The sequence below is a fragment of the Myotis nattereri genome (assembly GCF_964212035.1).
Source record: "Myotis nattereri genome assembly, chromosome: 17".
NCBI lineage: Eukaryota > Metazoa > Chordata > Mammalia > Chiroptera > Vespertilionidae > Myotis > Myotis nattereri.
The window spans coordinates 24,887,615-24,907,105 of NC_138092.1; the positions used below are offsets into that span (position 1 = coordinate 24,887,615).

At 38.0% G+C, this 19,491-nt stretch overlaps 1 long non-coding RNA gene across 1 annotated transcript in view; it reads left to right on the top strand.

Annotated features, from left to right (window-relative positions):
• The window catches only part of LOC308533593, a 32,537-nt gene that overhangs the window by 9,944 nt on the left and 3,102 nt on the right, over positions 1-19,491 (top strand). The window contains exons 2-4 of the long non-coding RNA XR_013997101.1: positions 1,218-1,302; positions 15,332-15,435; positions 19,378-19,487. This is a non-coding gene — a long non-coding RNA (uncharacterized lncRNA). The remainder of the gene's footprint in view (positions 1-1,217; positions 1,303-15,331; positions 15,436-19,377; positions 19,488-19,491) is intronic.

Consider the following 19,491-nt stretch of genomic DNA (forward strand, 5'->3'; position numbering starts at 1 on the left):
AAGCACAAGGCCAATCACTTTTTTAAAGGTTTTATATATGCACTAGTGACCCAGTGCATGGATTTGTGCACATTGAAAGGAAATTAATTAGATTTACAGTGGTCGCCAACTGGAGGTCCATGGACCACTGATGGTCCCTGAGGTCCGAAAGGTCGGCGACCACTAAATTAGAAGGTGGCCAACTAGGCAAGATGGGATGAACACACCCTGGAGCCAACCTCCTGTGGTCCCTCCCCAGCCAGCTGCACCTGGGGTGGCACTGTGGCTCAAAAGGCATCTGTGGAGTGAGTGGGGTCCCTCCGGCAGGTAGGGTCCTGGAGTGTGAGAGGGCACTCTGCAAAGTTGCTGTCATACAGGGTATGGAATGCAAATGAAAGTGTGCAGTAAACCAGATTCAGGGCCAACAGTGCCCCAGCAACAACATAACCCACGTCTGAAGGTGGAATCGCATGCCCCATGAGGAATCGGGCTTCCTCCTCTCTGGTTCTGGGGTGCATCACCCGAGAACCACAGCTGCCAAGTCACTGCAGCTCGGCGGCTCCTGCGTTGAACGTCTGCCCCCTGATGGTCAGTGCACATCATAGCTACTGGTTGGACAGAGGGAGGGACACAGCATAGTAGCCTTTTATATATATAGATAATGGAAGAGATTCTGTAGTGGAGTCTTCCTCTGTGATTATAAATAATAAAGATGATGGAAACTGCAGCTGTCACAGACATCTTTCTTTCTCACATGGAGGAAGCCATTTGCTTTAGAAGAGAATGGGAATAACGGGAAGATGAGCACCTAATTTTAGCACATGAAGAAATAATACTTTATTACCAATCCTTTTTCTGGTGGATAGTATAAAATCTAGAATCTCCCCCAGGTTCCTATATGACTCATGTATGCTCATTTAGAGTCTTTAAGGCTTTATTCACCTCTTCGCTTAGGAAGAACAGGGAATCTGATAGGCATCCCACCCAAACTGTATTTATAGTGAAGGAAAATTGGGGTTAACAGAAGAAAGAGTAATGAATTAGAAGGACCTGGAAGAAAACACAAAAGAAAAAGAGAAAAAGAAATTAAGTAAAGCCCTAAACAATAAAACACCAAATATGGGTTGAAAACCAAATTGTAATCATGTTTGGTTGATGCTTAAAGAATTATAATGGGGGAAGATAGATGGTAGATAATATATTTAAAGACTTATATGTCTTGTGCTTTTAAATTTCAGGATTCCAGAAGAACTGATGGTATCAATAGCCAAGAAATGTTATACTTACTCAGAGAAATTGGATGAATTAACCAAAGAGCCTCAAGTGAGTAATTGAAATTGCACATTGCAAATGGGAGATCATATGACCTACTCATATTCTTGACTGTGAAGTAATTTTGAAAATAAAGTATTTATGGTAAGAACTTCTAAAGACTTTGTCACTTACAATGACAAAGTATGGTGAACAAAGTGATTCCCCAATACACAGTGAAGGCAAATCTTTCTGATTATTGACACTTAGAAGAGAGCCTTATTTAAGGAAATCTTATTAACAGGAAGAAGCAACTAAATAGACAGGATCCAGAAAGAAAGAAACTCATAGGATTGGACCCCAGGAAAAGTGACTGTGATTTATAGTTACTAGGAAATAAGGGATTTCACAGAAGTCTGTCTAAATTGATGGAATTTTCCCTATTCAGTGATCAAATTCTTAAACAATGTTAACTATTTGGGAAGAAAAATATATCCACTGAATTATGACAATTGCATTCCTTCTTTAAAAGAACATATAAAATATAAAAACATTTTTGTAGTTAAAGTGGTTATTATGAATATGAATTATGGTCTTATATTAGAAAATAATGCCTAGTGGACTTTTAAGGTGTTTGGAAATGTTTACTGATTTAGATGTCTTTGCGTCCAGAATTTTGGTGTCTGAATTTCTATCTATCTATCTATCTATCTATCTATCTATCTACTTTCTGTTTAGTTGCCATTTACCTCATTTTGGTGCCTTTTTATTTGCTAGGGAAGAGAGGACTTGTCTGTAAGCTGGAGTTAATGAGTGAAAGCTTAAAACCACTGTGTAGTAAAGTTCATTAGCTTCCTAAGGTGTATTATTTTCCAGCTATTTTAGATTCTCAGCAAATCTAATTTATTCTCTGTCTCTTGTCTCTTGTCTCTAATCCGTTGTCTCTCATCTCTCGTCTCTCTCTGCTCTTACTCATCTTTGTGCTTCTCTCTGTGCCCTACATACAAAAGCAGCCTCATGTCTGATGTTGAAATATATACCAGTTTGTGTGTGTGTGTACTGGACATACCCATAGTAAGCATACACTATAAAGAAGGGAAGAGGTTGTCAGTTTATTATTAAATAATGGAAAATTATAACCGTATTTACATACTTGATGTGGCAAAGAGAGTGAGAGTAAGAAAAAAATCAAGACAAAGACTTTAATAAAACATTTTAGAATGATGGCAGTAATAAAATTCAAATTCTGAAATTTCAACTATAAAAGGATTTCAATGTAAAGATTGAAAATGATTTGAAGAAATTTTTGACCCACACTATATTCTATGATAATTCCAAACTGCATGAACTAAGAGGTTTAGGCCATGAAATTTAAATGCCTTTGAGGAAAAAAAAAAAAAAAAAGACTAATATAACTTATGCTCTTTAGAAAATGATCTTTAAATAATAGTCATGAAAGGTTTGCAGCCAGGACCAATTTTGTTCATCTTTGTTTCTCATTCACACCTAGTCTAATTGCACATGGCAGATGCTCAAAAAAGGCTTATTAAAAGAACTAGAGGCCTGGTGCATGAATTCGTGCACCATTTGAGGGTCCCTCGGCCTAGCCTGCAGGATTGGGCCGAAACCAGCTCTCCGACATCCCCCAAGTTGTCTCGAATTGCGAGGGGACACAGGCTAGGCCAAGGGACCCCACTGGTGCATGATTGGGGCTGGGGAGGGACATGGAAGGTTGGCCAGCCAAGGAGTGACCTCGGGAGGGCTCCAGGGCTTGTCCGGCCCATCTTGCTCAGTCTAGATCGGCCAGACCCCAGCAGCAAGCTAACCTACCAGTCAGAGCGCCTGCCCCCTGGTGGTCAGTGCACATCATAGCTATGCACTGATTGACCGGTCAACTGTCTGCCCCCTGATGGTCAGTGTACGTCATAGCAACTGGTTGACCAGTCAACTGTCTGCCCCCTGGTGGTCAGTGCACATCATAGCGAGCAGTTAAGCAGCCTTAGCATATCATTAGTATATTATGCTTTGATTGGTTGAACAGCCGACCGGTTGACCAGACACTTAGCATATTAGGCTTTTATTATATAGGATGGTTGTCAACCTTGCAAAAAATGTGATGGTGGCAGCCTGGCTCTATAGATGAACATAAGCATAGGTATATTGATAAATATATGGGGGAAATCCTTCATTGGCTATTCAATCAGTTATAAATAAAATCACTTCATTCCTTGCAAAAATATTTATTACTTTTAAGTTAAATGGATCAATAAGACAGTCTCTGCCTTGAAAGTATTATAGTTCCTTAAAAGAAAGCAATATATATTACACCTAAGGCTGTTTATTTCTGCAATATTTGACAGTAGAACCATTTAAAATGTCAAATAAAACTGAAATTCATAAAATTTCACATTATTTTCACATTTATTATCTACTTTCATTTAAAATAGTTGCATTTTGTAGACTCTAAAGTAGACAATTTTACTTCTAATTATTTTCTATTTTAAAAGAGCAAAATCTTCATAAAAGAGACAAAATATGACTTGCCAATGGCTATAAAGTCAATTTGTGGCAAATTTAAAATAATATATATTTCAGGACTTTACATTCCAAATAAAATTTCTATTCTGCTTGCTAAATATACTTAGTTATTATGCTTGCTAAATTCACTTAGTCATTCATTAGGTGCACTGATCCTTCCAGAGTATTATTTAGTGATGAGGAATTTATGCCTAAATTTCTTCCATTAACTGTACATTCTGATTTTGTGAATAACTTGGTTCAAAACCTTTAGCCCAATTAAGTGTCTGAATACCAGGATAAGTCCACTGCTCAAAAGGTTTTGTTTTTAAAGTAGCGTAGGCAAGAAGTACAAAAGGATACTTGTTTAGGATATGTAATTTGAAAAACTTTTATTAAAATGAATTAAGTAACTCACATTTTGCATTGCCTGGAAACTAATAAATGAACAGATGACAGTTTTACCTTTACAAAGTACCATGCATTTCCCAAATATAACATTAATCTAACCTGTAATCTCTTGTTCAATATTTATAGTCACTGCTAATCTCTAAACCCCACAAGAGCAAGGATGTATTAATACCATTTATTGCCTGATTTACAATGCTACAAAGAAGTGTCTGACACATAATGATAGTCAACGCAATAAATATTGTTGAGTGGGACAAAATTGAAGAAGTGAAGCAGTATGAAAATCCTTCCAATCATTTTGAAAAATATAATGAGGAATTTCTACATGTGAAGAAAATTAAAACTACACCAAAAAAATTAACTAAAATCCTTGATAATATTTTATATATGTGTTATGTATGTACATACACAGATATTGACATACACATGTGTATGCATGTGTCTATTTTGTCCTAGAATTTGTAATGTAATAATAATAACAGCAATAATAAATAATATAGATAGACATTTGAGTACTTACTACATGCCAGAAACTATGTGTTTTACTCATATTAATTTATTTTTTACAACTGCCTTACTAGATAAGTACATTTTATCCTTATTTCATGGAGAAGGAAACAGTACCTATTTATAGGTTTTATAAAATAAATGGAAAGCAATGTCACCCTTACAGTTTCTCATATGACTACAAGAAAGAAAGAAAGAGTGGGAATGGGGGAGAAAAAGAAGGTAGGAGTGTGGCAGGAAAGAGAAATTTAACTACTTATGTACTCGAAAGTGTGCATAGATTGGAAATAATGATAGGGAATGAAGGAGAGGAACCCCAGAAATAACTAGCATTTAAAGAGCTCTACTATGCTTCCTGAGATCAAGGCTTGATTTCTACAAGATATTCTTTACTATTTGCTCTTATTACACAACTCTTATACTAATAAATTGTGTTTGTGTTCCAATAAACATTATGTGGATAAAATGATAAACGCAATAAAAATAATAAAATAAATAGTATAGAATAAATATATAAAATATAAAACAAAAATAAATAAAATATATAACTAAATAAATATACAATAAATAAATATGTTATAAGTATAAAATAGTATAAATAAATTAATTGACATAATAAAATCTATCAGTAAGTAACATATAAATTAAATATAAAATATTACAGATATTCTTATCATAGACCTGACAGTGTTTATGAAGTGATTTTATAATAAAATGTAAATTGTAAAAAACAGTGAAAATGTAAAGAAACAAAAAATCAATGATTTTACCACTTGAAGATAAATTTGTTCAGAAATCAATTTATGTACTTCAAGTAATTTATGGAAAACATAAAATATACTTACATGATTTAAAATTAAATTAGAATAATGCTGTATTTTCAGTGTATGGTATTTTTATTTGCTTATTAAGGAAAAATTAGTATAATTCACACTTTTTAGAAATGTAGTGAATTGAGTTGTGGCAAATGCATATACCCCTGTACCCAATACCATCATCAAGATCTGGAATACTCCATTATCCCAGAAACTCTCCTCATATTCCTTTCCAATCAATACCTCCAATCTGTGGAAAGCACAGTTTTGATTTCTATGGCAATAAATTAGTTTTGTCTATTCCAAAACTTTATATAAAAGCACACACAATGTACTCTTTTCTGTCCTGCCTCTTTTGATCAGCATGTTTGGAGATTCATCCATGTAGTTCCATATTATCAGTAGTTTACACGGCTGAATAGGTCACAATTTGTTCATCCACTCATATACTGTCATCTCAGTGGGGTGTTTTCAGTTTGGAGCTATTATGAAAAAAACCTTCTCTAATCATGTTCTTATGTATTTCATGGATATATGCCTTTCGGGACTTTAAGATAAATTTATGTTGTTTGATGCCACTGATTTTAATTTCTTACAATAGCAATAGGAAATTAATACATTATTCCAATAGCCAATGGGTAGACACAACCCATCAAAACCTCTCTAAACTCATTTCAAATTGCAACAGAAATTCATATTAATTTAACTATAATTCTCTAAGTTAAAATACCTTAAGTCAGACATTTCTTCTAAATGCAGTTCTTTTTTGGTTTTGTTTTGTTTTTGTTTTATTTCAGGACAAAAATTACATGGCCTGGGACCCTCACTTTGACAATGCTGTATTTTATCTTTTTTATTTTTAGTAAATTTATTGGGATGACACCGGTTAACAAATTATATAAGTTTCAGGTGCACAAATCCACAACACATCATCTGTACACTGTATTATGTGCTCACCACCTCAAGTCAAGTCTCTGTCCATCACCATTTATCCCCCCATATACCCTCCTCTGCCTCTTCCCAACCGCCTGGCCCTGACAGTCACCACAGTTCTTAAATAAAATGGGCAAAAAAGATGTGTACCAGTATTTGTTAGGAAGCAGGCATGAAAAACTAGCAAATATACTTTTGTTTTTAAAATAAGCAACTATTATTGATATAAATATTTCCAATCATCTGAGAATATCTGCCACTACGGAACTCGTTCAATGTTATAAAAATGAGGCTGTAACTAGCATGACGATAAAACTCTTTGGTGATTCCACTGCTCTTCAGACAAGTCTATGCAGCAGCAGAACCTCTCCTTCCACTGGCAATAAACACCACGCCTGTTCCCCGGACGGCCCACGCCTCATTCTATTGTGCAACAGCTTGCGCTGCTCCCACTCTTAAAAGACAGGAAAGGCCACCCACTAACATTTCTGCATTGCTCCTTTTCCCATTTACACTCTATCAGTGGAATTAACATCTCATTCACTGAATCAATCGCATAGCTGAACGAGAATATGACAGCTGAAAGGAGTTTTCTGATCTTTGGTCAGCAAACATTAAGGTACATGGCGTTGATCCAACACTGCTTTATATATATTATGTATTTTTACTTCCTTGTGTCAAGAAGCAGGTAATGCTCTACCAAGAATGTAGACTAACTGGTTTGATTAGTTTGGTGTATTTATAAAAGATTTCATGAAAAGGAAGAGTTTCGGTTTTATGAAAACCTACATGTCTAATGCTTCAGTTAGATATTGAAAAATACATGAAGGCACAGCGATTTCATTGACTAGGGAATAAAAAGGGTGGTGGGGGGCTGAAAATTGGCTTTGTTATAACAACACAGCAACCTCTGGCTCTGATTAAGAAAATGCTTTTATTACCAAGTTGTTGCATCCTGGTTCATAAAACTTTGTGTCAGTCATGGAGCTAAAAATTTCTCATATGTTTTTATCCCCAAGATAAATTTTACAAAGCAGAGATTATAGAAATTTTCCATTTCCATGTATATCTGAGAGTCAGGGACCTGGAAAAAGGAAAGGCATTTCTTACATGGTAGTATCTGTCAGTTCTCTCTTTTTTTTTTCTTGACAAATCACTGTCCCGTTAAATCTCTATGTATGAAGTGCCTAATGTGGGCATTATTCTGAGGTGCCAAGCATATAAACAGCATGAGACCCATTCCTCGCTTGAAACATGCCTTAAAGGGACAAGTAAAATCAAGTAGATATCTTGAGGGGTCAATCTATATATATATAGAGAGAGAGAGAGGTAATATGCAAATTAGGCCAGGACACCGTAATGGTCACAACCAGCTCAGGAAAAGGGGCCTGAGGTAGGCCCAGAGCCTGAGAGAACAACAGACAGGGCGGCCCATGCCCGGCCCCAGAGCCGGAGAGAACAACATGCAGGGGGGCCAGCCCCCAGTCCCAGCCCTGTGGCTGCGGCACTGGGCTGCTAGGGTCAGAGCGGTGACACAAACCTGCAGGGGGGCTGGATTGATTCTGATCAAGTGCATGCACCTAGGTTGCAGGCTCCTCCCTGGCCAGGGCCCAGGTCAGGGCTCATGCAGGAGGCAACCAATCAAAGTGTGCCTCTCACATTGATGTTTCTCTCTGTCTTTCCCTCTCCGTGTTGATGAAAACAACTTGGCGGCTGTAGTGGCCGGCAGTGGCAGCAGCAGCGGAGGTGGTCAGGGTGATGCCTTCCCCTGATCAGCCTGGTTGCCTCCTGCAGAGGAAGGCCAGACTGCGGCTTAGGCCCACCCCCCGTGGGCCTAAGTAGGACATCCCCTGAGGGCTCCCAGACTGTGAGAGGGGGCAGCCAGGGCTGAAGGGACCCCCTGCCCCCAGTGCACGAATTTCGTGCACTGGGCCTCTAGTAGGTGAATAAGTGTTGATGGTGTAATTTACTGCATGGTGACTATAGTTAACAAGACTGTATTATATATTTATAAGTTGTTAAGAAAGTAGATTTTAAATGTTCTAAACACATGAAAAATTCTAATTATGTGAGGTCATGGATGTATTAACTAGCATTATTGTGGTAATCATTTTGCAATATATACATATATCAAATCATAATTGTACACCTTAAACTTACACAATGTGATATGTCAATAATCTTATATAATAAAAGGATAACATGAAAATTGACCAAATGGCAGAATGACCAGTCTCTATGGCACACATTGACCATCAGGGGGCAGACGCTTAAAGCAGGAGCTGTCCCCAGCCCACAGGCCATGATCACCCGATGGCAAACAGAGAACTGGGGGTGGGTGGCTGCAGATGCAGGCAGTGCCAGGCCAAGGCCCCCGCCCCACCCATCACCCCACATACAGAGGGCGACTGGCAGCAGGGGGCGGGGCTGGCGAGCAGGCATGAACAGCCAAACTCTTGGTCCCTCCTCCCAACCAGCAGACTCCAATCGCCCAATGGCAAATGGGGAACTGGGGGGGGGAGGCAGGGCCAGCTGTCAGCAGCTGGGGAAGATGCCCCTGGTCACAGGCCAGGCCTAGGGACCCTACCCATGCACGAATTTCATGTGCCAGACCTCTAGTAGCACAATGAAACTAGAAATAAATAATCAACAGAATCAGTTTTGAATGATTTGGGGAAGGTTACTTACAAATTTTAAAAATACACATATGTAAAGATAACACTTCCCCCCATCAAGGGTCATAATTAGCCAGGCTCCTTAAATTGTGAATAAATCTTTCAGATTTGCCCCCAAATTCCTAGTTGTAAGACTAAAATTTCAAGACCCCTCAGTCCCAAGCAAGCTGGGACAGATGATCACCCTATTTATACATGACCAGATTCAACTATGTGTAATCTGAAAATACTCATTGGTTTTCTGTGTGCCTAGCACTTTGTAGGGAACCATGTATAAGGTCATTATGGTTCAAACCAAGAGTTTGGCCTTTTGACAAAGTAACATATATAGTGAATGTTTCAGTTTATTTACTTCTTTATTTGAAAAAGTAAGAAGAAAATTCAAAGCCTTATACTATTCATATAATAAAAAAAATGCAAACCTTCAAATCATCTTGTTCTCCATTAAAATCCCTCCATTTCATTTTTAGTACCACCTTTTTGTCTACTCAGGCCAGAAACATCAGCTGAACACATGCAATTTAAAATTGCTGAGGGATGCCAAAACCGGTTTGGCTCAGTGGATAGAGCGTCGGCTTGCGGACTGAGGGGTCCCAGGTTCGATTCCGGTCAAGGGCATGTACCTGGGTTGCGGGCACATATCCAGTAGGAGATGTGCAGGAGGCAGCTGATCGATGTTTCTCTCTCATCGATGTTTCTGACTCTCTATCTCTCTCCCTTCCTCTCTGTAAAAAATCAATAAAATATATTTAAAAAAAAAAAAATTGCTGAGGGAACAGTAACTTTGAATTATTTCGCTTTTGGGCCTTTGTCTGTTTTTTAGGCGACAGTGTGAATGAAGGAATCTGCTTCCATACTGATTTATATGAAATGTTTCAGAACATGAGGGAAAGGTATTATATCACTTGCTTTTTCAAAAATGCTGCTGTTAAGGTAATTTGGAACTTAACACAAACACATTGACTCAACCCAAGTATGGTATTTGTTAACGAACATAAAAGCTCATGTGCTATCATTTGCTTTTCAAATTTGCACAACTTTATTGACTGAATGAAATGAGGTCTCCATTTCAATGTGGCCACTCAGGATTTCGTATTCATTTTTTTTTCTATATGTATGTTTTTTTAAACCTTGAAAATTATGTCCATGTTTCATATCCCACAGAAGAGCACTGAAGGCAAGCATTAAGGGAGAATAAATAAGATAGAGGGGTGTGTGTGTTTTCTGATGGGAAAGAAATTAAGTCTTCCACTTTTCCAGTGTTAACTTTTTTAAAATGTTTTATTCTATTCATTTTGATTTCATAGTATGACACACTAATATCCTAAACTCCCTTGCTCTCTTGCCTTTCATTGCTCTACTGTGACAAATAGCTAACCAGTCACTAAGAATCCAGCTACCCTTCTGTTTTATACCTGGTTGATGAGTGCTTCCGGGGGAAGGTCACATTATTGGGCAAATGGCTGTCACTGTGAGTGTGTGTTCAGCTTTCTCAACTTAGCCCTCTGTATGATTACAAGGCCCACCCTATCATTATAGTCATCGTACACATTTCCTTCTTACAATAATTCTTTTTCTATATTTCTCAAGTATTTCATGTCTTCTTATCCCCACTCCCTCTCAGCAAAGGACCTCAAGTAATTCCCCAAATTTTCAGACAAATAGAAGCTATTAGATGAAATTTGCCTCAACTTCTGGTCTTGAAACCTACATAAATAGTCAAATCTTCTCCAAAATTTTACTTGCTTTTTCAAAAATGCTGCTGTTAAGGTAATTTGGAACCTAATACAAACACATTGACTCAACCCAAGTATGAATGATGAAAAAAATTTTCGTAATTTTGTTGATGTTCTTAGGAACCTAGCATGATTAGTTATTGTATCTCTCGTCTCTATCATCAGTCCAATATGTGCACCTGTTCTTTATATGTATGTATGCATACATGTATGTATATATGTATAAAGGTATGTATGTATATATGTATACATGTATTTTTTTATTTAAAAGGCTAACTACCATTCCAGTTACTATCCTAACTTCTTTTCAACAACAAAATTTTACAGTGTTGTCTATATTCACATCTCATTCACCTCTTAACTTTCTATTTCTACCATTCCACTGAAATTGTTCCCACCAGGTCACTAATATTTTAAACAGTACACCTTTAAAAGTAAACCTCACTAAACTATACTTTTCAATCTGCATTTCATCCTATCTCTTAGCCTTATACAATAAGGATTTTTCTTTTTTTGAAACAATGATTTCATTTGGCTTTCCTCATGCCTCTACTTTTGATCTTTTTCTTCTGTTTCTCTGGCCACTCTAGTCTCCATTATCCACACCTCTCCTAGTAGCAATGAGATGTTGGAATTCCTTGGGACTTTGTCCAGTGATGTCTTCCTAGGCAATCACTAACATTTTCAAAACTTCCATTACTATGTATAACTCCTATTCAAATCTATGTCTGAGTCCATGAATTATCGATCCATCTGTTTACACAGCTTTTCCATTTGGGTTTCTCATGAGCACCTAGAACTCTGCTTTCCCAAAGATTCCTGCTCTTCCTGTTGCTCATAGGCGTCCATGAGAACACGCATGCCTCCTCGATCCCCATCTCCCTTTCATCACTTTGCCCAGGTAGTTATCCAGTCCCTGGTAGCACCAATCTAGTACATGGCTCTGCCATCTTCTGGGTGCAATAATATAATCTATAATAATAAAAGCGTAATATGCAAATCGACCTAATGACCAAACAGCAGAATGACCAACCACGCTATGACACCCACTGGCGATTGGGCGGGGGCCCAACCATTGCCCCATGGTTGCCCTGCAGAGGGAGGTCCAGGACACTGGCCAGTGGGGCAATCAATCAATTGGGGGGCTCCACGATTGACCCAAAGAGGGAGGCCCAAGCCACCGAGCAGCAGGCTGTTGGCCAGTGGGCAGGACCTCCCTCTGTGGGGGCAATCCATCACAGAGCCCCGGCCAGGTGGGCAGGGCCTACCTCTTTGGGGTGATCGATCGCTCCTAGACTGTGAGAGGGCACAGGCCGGGCTGAGGGACCCTCCCCCCCAGTGCACGAATTTCATGCCTGGGCCTCTAGTGACAATATATCTTTCTAACTGGTCTCCTGCATCTAATATTGTCACTCTCATGCCACCACTGACCCACTCTCCTCATAGTAGCCAACAGGATCTCTTTAAAACCATAATCATGATTAATGAAACTCCTGTTATGGCCCTTTGATAGCTTGTTATTATTTTAAGATTAAGTCCAAAATCCTTCATAATCCTTTTAAGACCTTTTAAGAATCAGCCCAGAATTGCTTCTTGCTCCTTTCATATGATTGTCTTTTCAGCCCTGTGAAGCTTTCCTGAGATCTTTGAACACACAATGCTTATTTCCCTGAGTCAACATATAGGCATTTGCTCCTCTTTTCTGTGCCAACGTCCTCTTCATGTTACAAATTAATGATCTCCAACTCAGGGAAGTTTCCCTTGTTATCCCCACTCCCTCAGATTAGGACTTATGTATCCCTGTATCATATCCTGGCACATGCAGGGTTCAGAAATATTTGTTCACTGACTTTTTAATTCACTCTCGGTTCCTCGAGACCTGACAGCTACTAAAACTTGATCTGAATCAGAAGCATGTGAAGACTGTTCACCTTAGCAGGTGCCCATAGTCAGTCATACGCACAAGAGCTACTGTAGGTGGAAATGGAGAACTCCCTATCACCCAGCTGTCAGAAAGGCCCATGTTAATTTGCGACATGGCCAATTGCTGTCAAAATTCTCAGTTTCTCCTTCTGCTGAGATGTGGTAGCTAGGCAACTTCAATAACATTTGGAATCCAACCCACAAATATCTCACTCCCTCCAAGATGGGATAAAATGCCAAAAGTAGTTGGTTTCCCTTGAGAGAAACTCTCCTAAGGCTATGAATATGGGCCAAATGTTTGTGAAGAAATGTTTATAACTGCCTATATTTTAAGTGTGCACAGGTACATTGTATTGACTTAATTATGTGGCATAGTGTGACTGATACAATACATGAAAGGCTTGGATTTTCCTACTATAAAATGAAGTACATATGTAAATAATTATCCTGTTAATATAGCATTTATTGGAAAAACTGGCTGTATATGGCAACACTGTAAATTTAACAAAACAAGCAGTTATTTCAAGAGAACTTTTCCAAGCATAAAATCCTTGTTGTAAGATTTGTCCTGTAAATAGCAAATTTAAATGAAATAAATTAAATGTCTTGTGCATACACACTTTGACTGAAGAAGCAGGCCTCAGCAAATAACCTGACCACATAATGATTTTCAAATGGAGGCAACTATTGCAGCAGGCTTATTTCAGACAAACCTTTATCTTTTCACAAGTTAGCTGGAGATTGAACATATTCACTAAGGGACTCTCTGAATGTCACCAACAATAATATGATTGAGTTATCATAGATTTTAAAGATGAATAATGGCTACTTAATGCTCTGGACCCTCTAAATTCTCTAGTGTGAAGTGACAAGTTCTTACTTTCATTTTTTTTAAACTTGTAAGTGTATATATAAAACTGTAATGAGAAAGTAGTAAGCTTAATGATATCCATTCCCTAGTGCAAACGGTGTTTTAATACATAATTAAAAATTCCCAACTGGGGAATTGCAGTGATATGGTGGAGCTGTTTGAATACAGAAGTCATTTTTTCCTAGCTATTTATTAAGCAATGTAATCAACTATTTTTTTATTTCCCAATTGTTTTCTTGCCTGAAATTATAAGCTCATTCTAACTTTCCCAATACTTTTTATTAATACCAAAAAAGTGTTTTATTTCTAACAATGTAATATTTTGTTCTTTCCTAAATCTACCCAGCTATTAACCAAAGCAAGTTCATTGTCTCATATGCTTATACTTAGCCACTAGGGAATTTTTAGCCTGAGATTTGTTCAATAAAGCAAACACATTGCTATAAACACAATGATTATATATTTCTCAGCCTCACAGAAATATATATTCATGGTGCACACATAAGCATCTAAAGATGTAATAAAATCTCTTAACATATAATAAAATATCCAAATATTTAAATACAGATTCAAGTTTTTAAAATTCTTTTCCAACATATTCATGCAAATTTAACAAACAAAAATTCTACTCTGTAGAATAAACATATTTTGCTAAATCAGTTTAACCTAGACAAATAGTATGAGTTAAATTACCAGATAGAAATTGGGGCATGTCTATCAAATATCAGACAGCAGAATTATATCCAAGAGAAGTTTGGTGCCAAGTAATTGAGAAATTGCTTAAATGCATTTCAGGCTTTGATTTCAGAGCAATTATCCAGAAGTTCAGTCCTGGGCCAATTACACAGTATCATGCTTGGAGAACAGGAAACTGCCTTAAGAGGAAGTTGTTACTGTCATTTGTAAACTATCTCAGACAGCTCATTTAAGGACAGATAAGGTATTTTGTTGTAAAGCAGCTGTATTATACTAGAAAGCAACATAGTCAAAAGAAATGGAAATGGATCTTGGCTCTCCTATTTACTATTCCCATGTATAATCTTGGGTAAGTCATTTAATGTTCCAGCTTCAATTTTATCATTCTTAAAAAAAGGGGGGAGGGGTGCCTAGAGTACCTGCTTCAAAGGATTGCAATAAGGCATGTAAGATTATAAGTGGGAAAGAGTTCTCTGTTCCAAAAGACTATTCATATAAGAGATGATGGTTATTATTCTCCATACAATAGTGCTTGCCATAATATCAGTGAATTTATAACCTTGAATGTTGAGTTCTGAAGATCCACTGAAAGACCTATAACTTCTTCCTCTTGATGGTATGAATGAATCAACATATACAGCACATCTGAGAACAGTTAAAATAGTAATCTGGAATGAGATGAGTTTATGTCCAAATTTTGAACTCTTACATATCATTACAGCAGACAAAACCATGCAATATTAACTCCATTGAACAACTTATTTGTGTTTATAGGTTTGCTTTCTTTATATAAGAGATGTATCCTGAAATGTTAAATACAATATGAGTGACTCATATTTAACTATTTTGGGGAAAGGTTGTTTCCTAGATTAAAGAAACACTATAGTAAATCTTTTGCAAAATAAATAATCCTTCAGGTAAAAAAAAATAATAACCTTGCAAATTTGAATTTTTATATGCCAGGTATTCTAAAAGTGGGAATATAACTCCTTTAAATTTTTTTTTTTTTTACTTCAGAGCCTCACTCATGAGCTAGAAGTGCCTACTTCAGATCAACAGATGATACAAATGAAGAATGAAAACATCATTTGAAAATTGTCTTCTTGAAATCATTGTCTTGGGTGAGATGATATTCTGTCCACTTCCAAACATCCATTTAACAGTGCCTTTCCCTTCTGCATGTGGTTTCACAGCCACCCTTTAATCAGAGCACTGGCTTCTTTGTATCATAGCAGGATCTGTGATCCAGATGCTGATGTTCAGGTACTGATACAACTACCCATTCTAGCCTGTTTGCTCCTTTAATTATGTCCCGTCACAGACTCTGGCTCTTGACTCCTTTCATTTGCCTGAATGTTTGTTATTTTTATTGTTTACTCTCTGATTGTGCTCCTAATGGCTAGAAGATTCCTATGGATGGCCTCTTAACTCCCAACATTTCCTTTGCCCCTATCTTCAATCCCTGACAATTTAGGTCCATTTTTAGAGCCAGGTAAGGGCAATATCCACTCTTCAACAGCCCTGACTTCAGGCTCTCTTATTCACTCACAGAACCTCCTGTTGGCCCTGGAGTGAGGATTTATGGGGTCTTTATTTTTTGTAAAGGATTTTCTAAGTCAGGTTTACTTCTAGTTAAAAGTGACAGCAAGCCAACAGAAAACTAGTTGAGCCAAAAAAAAAAAAAAAAGAAGGAATTTATTGGAAGACTTGTAACCACACAAAAAAGCAAATATGGCCCAGGGGCCAATTGGGAATAGAAACTTCAATGTCTCCAGAAAACACTGTATGTTTTCTATCCACATGTTGGGTTTATTTTCTTAGGAAAGGTTTTCCCACTAACAGAAAATATAGAATCTGGCAGCAATTCCATCTTCAATCTTTCATTATCATCACCAGAAAGTGATTGACTCCTGCTGTCTCTTTTTCACGTTAAAAAACTAGTTTGTCCAGTTTGAGTGAAGGGTTCATTCCCAGACCCATCAGCTAAGGTCAGACAGTGAGTAGTGTCACTCTGGATTTATTGACTCATCTCAGATCCTTACGTGTGGCTGAGACTTATAAGAAGTGCCAGCTCCCACTCAGACTAGATGGCCAAAATGGGAGAAAGACCATTTCCCAGAAGGAGGGAGTAAGAGTGGAGAAACAATTTCCAGGAGGAAGGAAAAATGACCGGACAGACAGGCAATGACTGTTCATTGGGGTATATATCCAGTTGGCATATTATCCGTTCACCTTTTTGTTTTCCTATTTTCCCCACTAACCTCTGCTTTTGGTTTGTATCATAAAATTTTAAGGTCAAGGTGACTAATAGATAGTAAAAGCAAACTAACCTGAAAAAAAGCTTTGCAGGAGAATTAACACTGTTTCAGTACTGGCTACATTCCAGAAATATCTTCTATAGTCTTTTCTTTCCTCCCCCAAACACCCCTGAAATGAAATATCTTAATTTCCAGATAAAAACATTAATACTTGGGAATAATAAATAACTGCTTCAAGATGATAAAATTAGCAAGGGCTATGCTAGAACTGAAGAGCTATATCTATCCCATTGGAAAGAGGGAAATGCGATGGGGCTAGGACAATTTTAATTTATGATGCCAATTGTGAGGAAGTAGTGTTTGGTGTTCGGGGCTTATTTTTACACATCAACCCCACAAACTAGACTTGCTGCTTTGCAGGGATCAAGTCCAAGAACAACTCAGGCCATGTTATTCCATTGTTAGTACAAGAAATTTAAATAAATAATTGCTCTCCTTTCTTTTTGGGGGAATCTATTTTACTCACCATCATAGTAGTAAGAAGGAAAGTTGAGATTATTATGTAGATCTAGAGAAATGAGGCCAAGGAAACAAGTTGTCCTACTGACTATAGCCCATGCTAAAAAGGATTTCTCATAGCATTATATGATAAGAATACTATATCGGGACTTGGTGGAAAGTCTTTTAAAAAAATAAACAGAATGATTTTTCCTAGAATATGCATTGTGAATTAATGAAGGTGTTAGCCAGCCATTGGAAGAGTCCTGGGCCTTGCGTTCTTGTCAAATACAATTGCAACCCCATTAGCAACTGATAAAGGATGATCATACATGTGAAAGATGAGAAGATATTCACTCTGTATCCACAGAATACAGTTGAAGCCCTTCCTTACATTGCACAGTCCTTGTTCTTGGCTCCAGGCATACAAAGATGTGTCCCTTCTCTCAACTCACAGTCAAGTGGATGTACGTTGATGCACCCCTGAGTTCAAAACTTTAAATGAATTCTCGAGGTAATTTCGTGAAGTGAGTACCAAGTATGCAGAGTGCTAGGCATGGATCACAGGCCACTCTGACAACAGGTTTATAAAGTAACTAACATCACTCCCATGTTATAGGTCAATGGTTCTCAACCTTCCTAATGCCTCGACCCTTTAATACAGTTCCTCATGTTGTGGTGACGCCCAATTTCATTGTTACAAATTGAACATAATTAAAGCACAGTGATTAATCACAAAAACAATATGTAATTATATATGTGTTTTCCGATGGTCTTAGGCGACCCCTGTGAAAGGGTCATTCGACCCCCAAAGGGGTCTCGACCCACAGGTTGAGAACCGCTGTTATAGGTGAAGGAACCATCTGAGAGACAGATACAGACAGTGAGTACCTGACCAAGGCAGGATTTGAGTCTCTCTGCCCCGTTTTAGAGATCACTTACTTATCCCATCCTCCATGCTCCCATGTTCAAACTGCAAGCTGGAGATGAAGTCTTATCTTTCTCTTCCTCTTCTCCCCTTACACATTTGACAGAGACCTGGGAAATAAATCTGGGCATGTGTTGATTGACCCAAGCACTGACACCCAATAGAATTAATTTGCTTTTGACACTTCACTTCATATTTGTTCGAGCTTATATTTAATTTATGATAAACCTGTAAAAGAGCATGGCCTGGAAAATTGAGATAAAATTAGAAATGTTTCCCCTAATTTTCAAGCCTGGAATTACAACCAAATCTAGAGAGACAATTTAGTTATTAAAAGAGTTCTGAAATAGAAAAATATTGCTCAATTGAACAGTAATATGCAAAGAAATGGCTCTGATGTAAGAATAATTTCTTGACTTTAGCCTTTTATTCTTGGTACATTCTATTTTAACAAGTGTTACAGAACAGAGAGAGTTCGTCCACCCGGCACCAGCAGAGCCAAACACTAGACACTAAAAATTATAGTGGAGAAATATTGGCTATTTTACTATGAAAGGCACCACCCAGAACGGGAAGCGAATGCTGAAAAGGCCAAACTCCCCAGTGGCGTGTAGGTTACAGATTACATAGAGCAAAATCACAAGACTGTGGGTTAGAGGGTCCGGGGTCTGCCGGGAGCTGATTTGCTGGGGGTGAGGTAAGGGTAAAGGATCATTTTTTCAGGTCTTGAGGACAGCTCTGAGGCCTTTTCTGGAGTCCCTCAGTCCCTGCCATGGGAAAGTAGCCAGGGGTCTTTCCACCTTAGTGTTCAGGAGCTGAAACATAACTTATGTCAGGATGTGACCTTCAGCCTGCCAGCGGTTCACACAGTGTCACCATTGTCAGGGCCAGCTACTGTCTCCTGCTGCCTCTGGGGGTTGCTAATGAAGGGGAAAGGCTAGGTCTAGGATGGGCATAGACAGTGAAAGAGAGAGAGACAGAGACAGATAGAGATGATTTCTAGAGCTAGGATTTAAAACTAAATTTAATCCAAGTCATAAGGACTCTGAGCTTCCCAGGAACTTCTCAAATGATGCTTTACTGTATGAACTCTCAACTTTTTCTGTTTTCTTCAGGACATTCTGGTGTTACCTGGCAGTGTTGTTGATGTGCAAATCCTAAAACCCTTGATTAGAACTTGGTCATTTTTTATTTTAGCAAAGCCTCCTGATTAATTTATGCTTGGTCGACAACATGTACTGCCTGTCTGATTATTATCTTACATATAAAAGGTGGGTTTGTATAACTTTCAGCAGTTTCAAAGACATTAATTCTTAATGGCTTTCCCAGGGAAGGAGTGAGGGGTAAATATTATGACCTCACTGTTTTTCCCTCTTCAGTTCCCTAGGGGTGCTCTCCAAGCTCAGCATGAAGCCAGAAGGAAGGGGCAGCAATTACATGGAGTAGCAATAACAGACCAGCCTCCTGGGTGCAAAGCACCGTGGACAAGGTGG